This window comes from Mauremys reevesii, linkage group 7 (assembly GCF_016161935.1).
Source record: "Mauremys reevesii isolate NIE-2019 linkage group 7, ASM1616193v1, whole genome shotgun sequence".
In the NCBI taxonomy this organism is placed as follows: domain Eukaryota; kingdom Metazoa; phylum Chordata; order Testudines; family Geoemydidae; genus Mauremys; species Mauremys reevesii.
In genome coordinates this window covers 98,512,749-98,519,495 of record NC_052629.1, presented here as the reverse complement: position 1 = coordinate 98,519,495, position 6,747 = coordinate 98,512,749, and positions in this window count along the sequence as shown.

Here is a 6,747-nt window from a genome sequence, read left to right as displayed (position 1 = left end):
TATCATAGCAGCTGGAGGCTTCCTCCTCCTCATTTTATCTCACTAAAAGTCAGTGTTTCTTATTCCTGCATTCTTTATTACTGCATCACACAAATGGGGGGACACTGCCACTGTAGCCCAGGAGGGTTGGGGGAGGAGGGAAGCAATGGGTAGGGTTGTTGCAGGGGCACCCCCTAGAATGGCATGCAGCTCATCATTTCTGCGGGATCTCTGGGGCTCTGACACGGAGCAGCTGTGCTCTCTGGTTCTCTAGTACACTTGTCCCATATTCTAGGCAGGACTGACTCTATTTTTAGACAAAACATGAAGGGAATGACCCAGGGAGTCATTCCCATTTTTGTCCATGTGCCCCCGGCCGACCTCAGTGAGGCCAGCCAGGAGCACCCATGACTGCAGCAGACACTACAAAAGGATTGATAACCGTCATTGCCAATTTCCAAATGCAAACGGTGCAAAATGACTGATAACCATCATCTCATCGCCAGTTTACAATGGCAGACAGTGCAATAGGGATGGTAATCATCTCTGCTACCTTGCAAAGGCAAATAAATGCTGCTGTGTAGCACTGCAGTACCGCCTCTGTCAGCAGCATCCAGTACACATACGGTGACAGTGACAAAAGGAAAAACAGGCTCCATCGTTGCCATGCTATGGCGTCTGCCAGGGCAATCCAGGTGAAAAAGGGCGCGAAATGATTGTCTGCCATTGCTTTCACAGAGGAAGGATTGAGTGATGACATTTACCCAGAATCACCCGCGACACTGTTTTTGCCCCATCATGCATTGGGATCACAACCCAGAATTCCAATGGGCGGGGGAGACTGCGGGATCTATGGGATAGCTATGGGATAGCTACCCACAGTGCAACGCTCCGGAAATCGATGCTAGCCTCGGTACATGGACGCACAGCGCCGAATTAATGTGCTTAGTGTGGCCGCGTGCACTCGACTTTATACAATCTGTTTTAAAAAAACGGTTTCTGTAAAATCGGAATAATCCTGTAGTGTAGACATACCCTCAGATATACCTACATTTGCTGCAGTCACCCCTCTGACTGCAGTGCAGACATACCCAGAGACTACTTTCCCATGTGCGGAAGTCACCCATATGGGGATATTGAATAGATGAGGCCATTGCCTGGCTGCATCATCCCATGCAGCTGATCAGATGTGCCGGGCAGAATGAGCTAAAAAAAAAAAAAAAAAGTGCATCCTGTGCATTTGCTCTGTATGTCCAGGTAGCTGACGGATTTCTCACAGTCAGGAGGTGAAATCACTCCCAGAGCTGCCACTCCTGCAAGACAGCTCCACACCCCCAACACCCTATGTGGGACAGCTTGTAAGTTACACAGTCTGGCCCTAGATACCTACAAGAATTTGTGCTCTTTCCAGATAGAAGCTTAGCATATCAGGCAAACTGCTGATTAGAAAGCAAGAAAACACAGCGATCTGTCAGTACGGTGTGATGCACTAGATTGTATAATAGCAGACCTATCCATTAGTCAAAGAGGTATTCAGGACCAGATTCTCTCGCTTGATCTTCCCTGCTGTGGATTTCCCTAACATAGGAGAATCCCCAGCAGGAATACAGTCAACTTAGCCCCCCTACCCACACAGCCCTGGTGCAAGGAATGGGAAGGTTGTGCTGAGGACACTGGTTATTAGTCCCTTGGTGCTATTGCTAGCTGCCCCCAGGCTAATCTAACCTGTCCTGGGGCCAGGTAGAGACTATGGGAATCATATCTACTCCCTGACAGCCCCCATCTCTGCTCTGCCAAGAGGATCTCAGTCGCAGCAAAGAAATAGGGAATCAGACTCAGTTTAGACAAAAACAAAAACATTTTAATATGAATTCACTTTTACCCAAACAGCCTAGCAGCCATTTTAGCAACTATAAATGGTTACATCACCTCTCTCTCTGCACTGTACCTCAAATTTTAAACTGTACTTTCACTCATGGCAGATGCTTCCTGGGTTTCTTAGCTGGGAGTTAGATTTTATTACATTAGGTGAGTTTTCCCAGCTAGGCATATAATTTAAGTGTGTGGGTGCAAATCCTGAGCATGTGTTAAGGTTAAGTGTCCAATTTGCAGACACATGCCAGCTTCTTTGTATTACTGGAGCAGCACAAGGCATTCAGAGAAGAACAGTGAATCTGGCCTGTAGTCTCTTGTTAAGCTATTAGGATGGCATGGAAGCAGCTTGAGGGCTCAGTTTCTCTGTTCCTCACTTCAGTTCAGTCCTTTTTCAATAAGCCTAGTAATTGGCATCATTTCCCCTTCTCCCTCAAGTTCTGGTCATCAGCAACCTCAGGATTAAAGATGGACTCTCCAGAAATTAAAAGGTCCTTGTAGTCCCTGAATTCAGATAACAGTCCCTCAGATACTCATCTAGTAGGGTGCTCAGTCTCTATGTCTCACTAACTGACCAAGTTAAGTCACCCTGTCCTTAGCTATAGACCAGAGGTGGCCAACCTGGGGCTCCGGAGCCACATGCGGCTCTTCAGAAGTTAATATGCGGCTCCTTGTATAGGCACCAACTCCAGAGCAAGAGCTACAGGCACCAACTTTCCAATGTGCTGGGGGGTGCTCACTGCTCAACCCCTGGCTCTGCCACAGGCCCTGCCCCCACTCCACCCCTTCCCATCCCCTCCCCTCAGCCTGCAGTGCCCTCGCTCCTCCCCCCTCACGCCCAGAGCCTCCTGCACACCATGAAACAGCTGATGGGGAGGGAAAGGGAGGCTCTGGTTGGCAGGGCTGCTGGTGAGTGGGGGGGGGGGGGGCTGATCGGGGGCTGCTAACGTATTACTGTGGCTCTTTGGCAGTGTACATTGGTAAATTCTGGCTCCTTCTCAGGCTCAGGTTGGCTACCCCTGGTATAGACAGTGTTCAATTTGTGCCGGCACTTTTAGCTTGGCAGTTCATAGCCCCAGCATCTCTGGGCTTGGCAGTTTGTAGCCCCATCATCTGTGGGCTTGGTAATTCATAGCCCTGGCACCTCTGGGCTTGCTGCATCAGGTATGAAAGTAAAAAAATGGCTTACGCCTTGGCACCTAATTGCTTGAGCCCTGGCATCTTGTTCATTGTGAATTAAGCACTGGCTCATTTTAGGAGGAAAATCTGCTGTTCTCCCACCTTGGCATCACACGCTTAGGCCTGGTCTTTACTGCTAAAGAGGATGCATTTTTCACCCCAGGGTAGCTAATACACATGAGGTATTCCAAGGTGAAGACAAGTCACTTTAGTTTTACCATGAGGTAACTTGCAGAGGTCAACTCCAAAAGGCGGTATAGGGCTGACCTCCTCAAGTTTACCTCACAGTAAAACTAACATTCTTTTTCTTCACTGTGTTTTTACCTCAGGAAAACTCAGACACATGGGTTACCCTGAGGTAAAAAAAGCACAATTTTTTGTTAGTAGTGAAGATGCTCACGCTGCACTGGTTTGCTAGCAGCTATCCGCTGCAAGTCAGTGACCGCTAAGGAAGCTGATCTTGTACTTGGCTGTCCAGCCTCCTGTTGGTGAGACTGACACCATATGTCCCTTGTCCTGTAGTTTCTATGCTTCTCTGTCTGTTATTAATTCACTTTCTTTATCATCCTAGCTGGCTGGATAGCCTTTGAAATTTGAGATATTTCCTCAGCTTTTGTTTATTAGTGAGGATTTATTTATCTATATTTGGGTTTTCACTCCCCTCTATTTTAGCAGGAGGCAAGGGATGCCAACTCTCTCCTTGAATCCCATACTGCTTCTCTGAAGAGCATAGCACTGACTTAATGGTCCCAGTAGGATCACAGGTGATCTGTTCTGATCCTTTCTTGTTCACTTCTGCCTCCTTGCCAGGCTGTAGAGTAGCTGTAGAGCTGCTCCATGGAGGCTACTCTAACCCCAGGGCTGAAATAGCTTTGGCAGGCCCTTTTACATCCCTCACCCATTCCATCCTTGTCCTGGCTTGTCAGGACTCACCTCCACCTGTTCCCTGCATACTACTATGCAGGAAGTGCCCAGTGAGCTGCACTCTGCACCACAGGTGTTTGCTGCTCTTCTCCAGCCCCTTGGCAACCATCCCCTGCACTGACTGGTTCTACAACCTCAGAGGCAGGGACTAGATTTGCCCCACTGCTTAACTTGTATTAAATAAAGAAAAGTTTTCCGGGGATAGATGGAAAGTATGACCACCAGTTTCTAGGAGCTTCTGTCTCTGAACTTCCCACCACAGCTGGCCCCAGTATAATTATTTAAGCACAGATGCAAGTTGGAACATTAATTCCAACAGGGCATGGTCTTCGTCTGTACCCAGGCACTTCTGGCTAACAGAAGCGCAGCACCTCCCACGAACTTCACCTTCACTCATATGCCTGGGCTGAGGTAATTAACCCTTTAGTTAGTGGACTTAAGTGTGATACTGTGTCTAACAGCTCTGCTTCAGTGAGAATCGCATTATGAGCCTGGAATGAGCCTGCTCTTTCCAAATGCGCATCCTGGTTTTGGCCTACCCCAGTGACATTTTTCTGTTTGTCTGTCTAATGTGATCACTTGAAAACCTCATCTGATCAGTTCCAAAATTCCAAGGAATATTTTAGACATCAGTGGTTGATTTTAGTGAAAATCGGAAAACCAGAAAAGCCTGATTTCCATGTGTGAGAGGAGAAGAGGGGTGAGCCAGTGATCTCGGGATTAAGGTTAATGGGCCCCTCATCCTAGTCTGGCCAGTCCCCCCTCACACTTCAGCCTGGCCTCACAGTGGGATCTCTTATGCCCACTCTAGTCACACTCAATTTTTCTGATTTTTCCCTAAAATCAAGAGGGTTCTGCAGGGTTGGGAGGGAAGGAGCCTGGCCATTATGATGTACATGGGGTGTACAGCTTGGCCTGCGTAAACAACAGTGTGTTGTACTGAATCCAGTAGAGAGGCATGGAATAGATGCTGTATATCAGTCTAATATATGCAGTCTGACAGCTCTTAGATATTCATTAAGAATTAGAACTTGTTCGTTTATCTCCTGCCATAGCTACCCAAGGAGAGGGTGTGCAGTACAGATAAACCCTTTGCTGTTGCTGCTCACGCAGACCTGATTTTGACCCTGTAACTCTCACTCCCATTCCTGTTTTTCATTTTGTTCCCTGAATTCAGTTGAGACCTGGGTCCAGTGGCTCCTCCCCTTAGGCTGGAGGAGGAGCCTTTAGATGTGGGTGGGCTTGTGCCCACTCTTCCCCAGATTCCCCAGATCCTCAAGAGGTACACTTCTTGCCTCAGGCAGGTAGGGTACCATGAGAGAATGTAAATATACCTTCTGCCCTAGGAAGGACCGAGAAGGGGCAGGGACAGAGGAGAGAAGGGGAGCTGCATGTGCTTCAGCAGCTTGGGCAGTGAACAGAGAAATGCTTTTCTCCATCTGTTGTCTTCACACTGTGTTCTAGGCCGCTGCTGATGAGCTGGTTATAGAATGTGTATGTGAGCCAGCTACAAAAGGAGACCGAAATTTAAGTGCCTCAGACACCTTAATGGGCCACGAATGGTCAATTTCACAGTCATAGGATTTTAAAAACTGTAAATTTCATTGTTTCAGATATTTAAATGTGAAATTTCATGGTGTTGTAACTGATGGGGTCCTGACCCAAAAAGGAGTTGTGGGAGAGTCGTAAGGTTATTGTAGGGGGGGTTGCAGTACTACTACCCTTACTTCTGTGCTGCTGTTGGCAGGGCGCTGCCTTCGGAGCTGGGTGCCCGGCCAACAGCTGCCGCTCTCTAGCTACCCAGTTCTGAAGGCAGCGCAGAAGTAAGGGTGGAAATACTGTGACCCACCTGAAATAACCTTGCGACCCCCTGCAACCCCCTTTTGGGTCAAGACCCCGAATTTGAGAAACGCTGGTCTCCCCCGTGAAATCTGTATAGTATCGGGTAAAAGCAAACAAAAGACCAGATTTCACGGGGGAGACCAGATTTCATGGTCCATGATGCATTTTTCATGGCTGTGAATTTGGTAGGGTTCGAGCCATGATGTTTACAGGATAGGTGTTCAGCAGTATCTGAAAATTGGGCCCCTTTGAGGTGACTCAGCCAGACATGCCAAACCCATGAAAAAACACAGAAATTGGGCTTGTTTTTGGCTTAATTGGCTTGTGAGTTGTTTGTTTGGCTAGGTTTTGGCTTGTTGTTTGTTTGGCTTGTAGCTTGTTGCTTTTCTTTTCATCGGCTCCCAGCAAGCAGGGGCAAACGGGGAGAGAGTCAGGGGTGCACAGCGGGCCCACCACAGTTCCAGACTGCACGCCAGGGGGATCTAGTCACATAGAGTGTTGGGGTTCTTAGGGATTGGCTTGTTTTGGACTAGTTTTGAAATGGGATTAGCTTGATTTTGGGCTTATTGTGAAAGTCAGGGTGGTTACTTAGTGCATGAAAGTTGGCAACTTGTGGTCTCCCCTGGAGACCTCAACTGACTAGTCATGAGCCTTGTTTTCTTATTCTGTTGGCAATATGTGTTAAATGTCCCGTGCACCCATTACTATTTCCTCAAGTATAGAAGTATATGCTGTTTTGTGCACAAGACTTAGGGTATAACTTAGTCTCCTAAAATCATTATAGAACTGGGTTATCTTGTCCATACTATCAGTACAAAAAAGATTAGAACACAGAAGCCTTTTGCAAGACAATTTGCCTGTGCACAATGAAACATGTAGACTAGGTGTTCATTTAAAGAGGAATTGCCAGGGTTAAATGTTCCCCAGGAGGCATGTGGAAATACCGGGGCT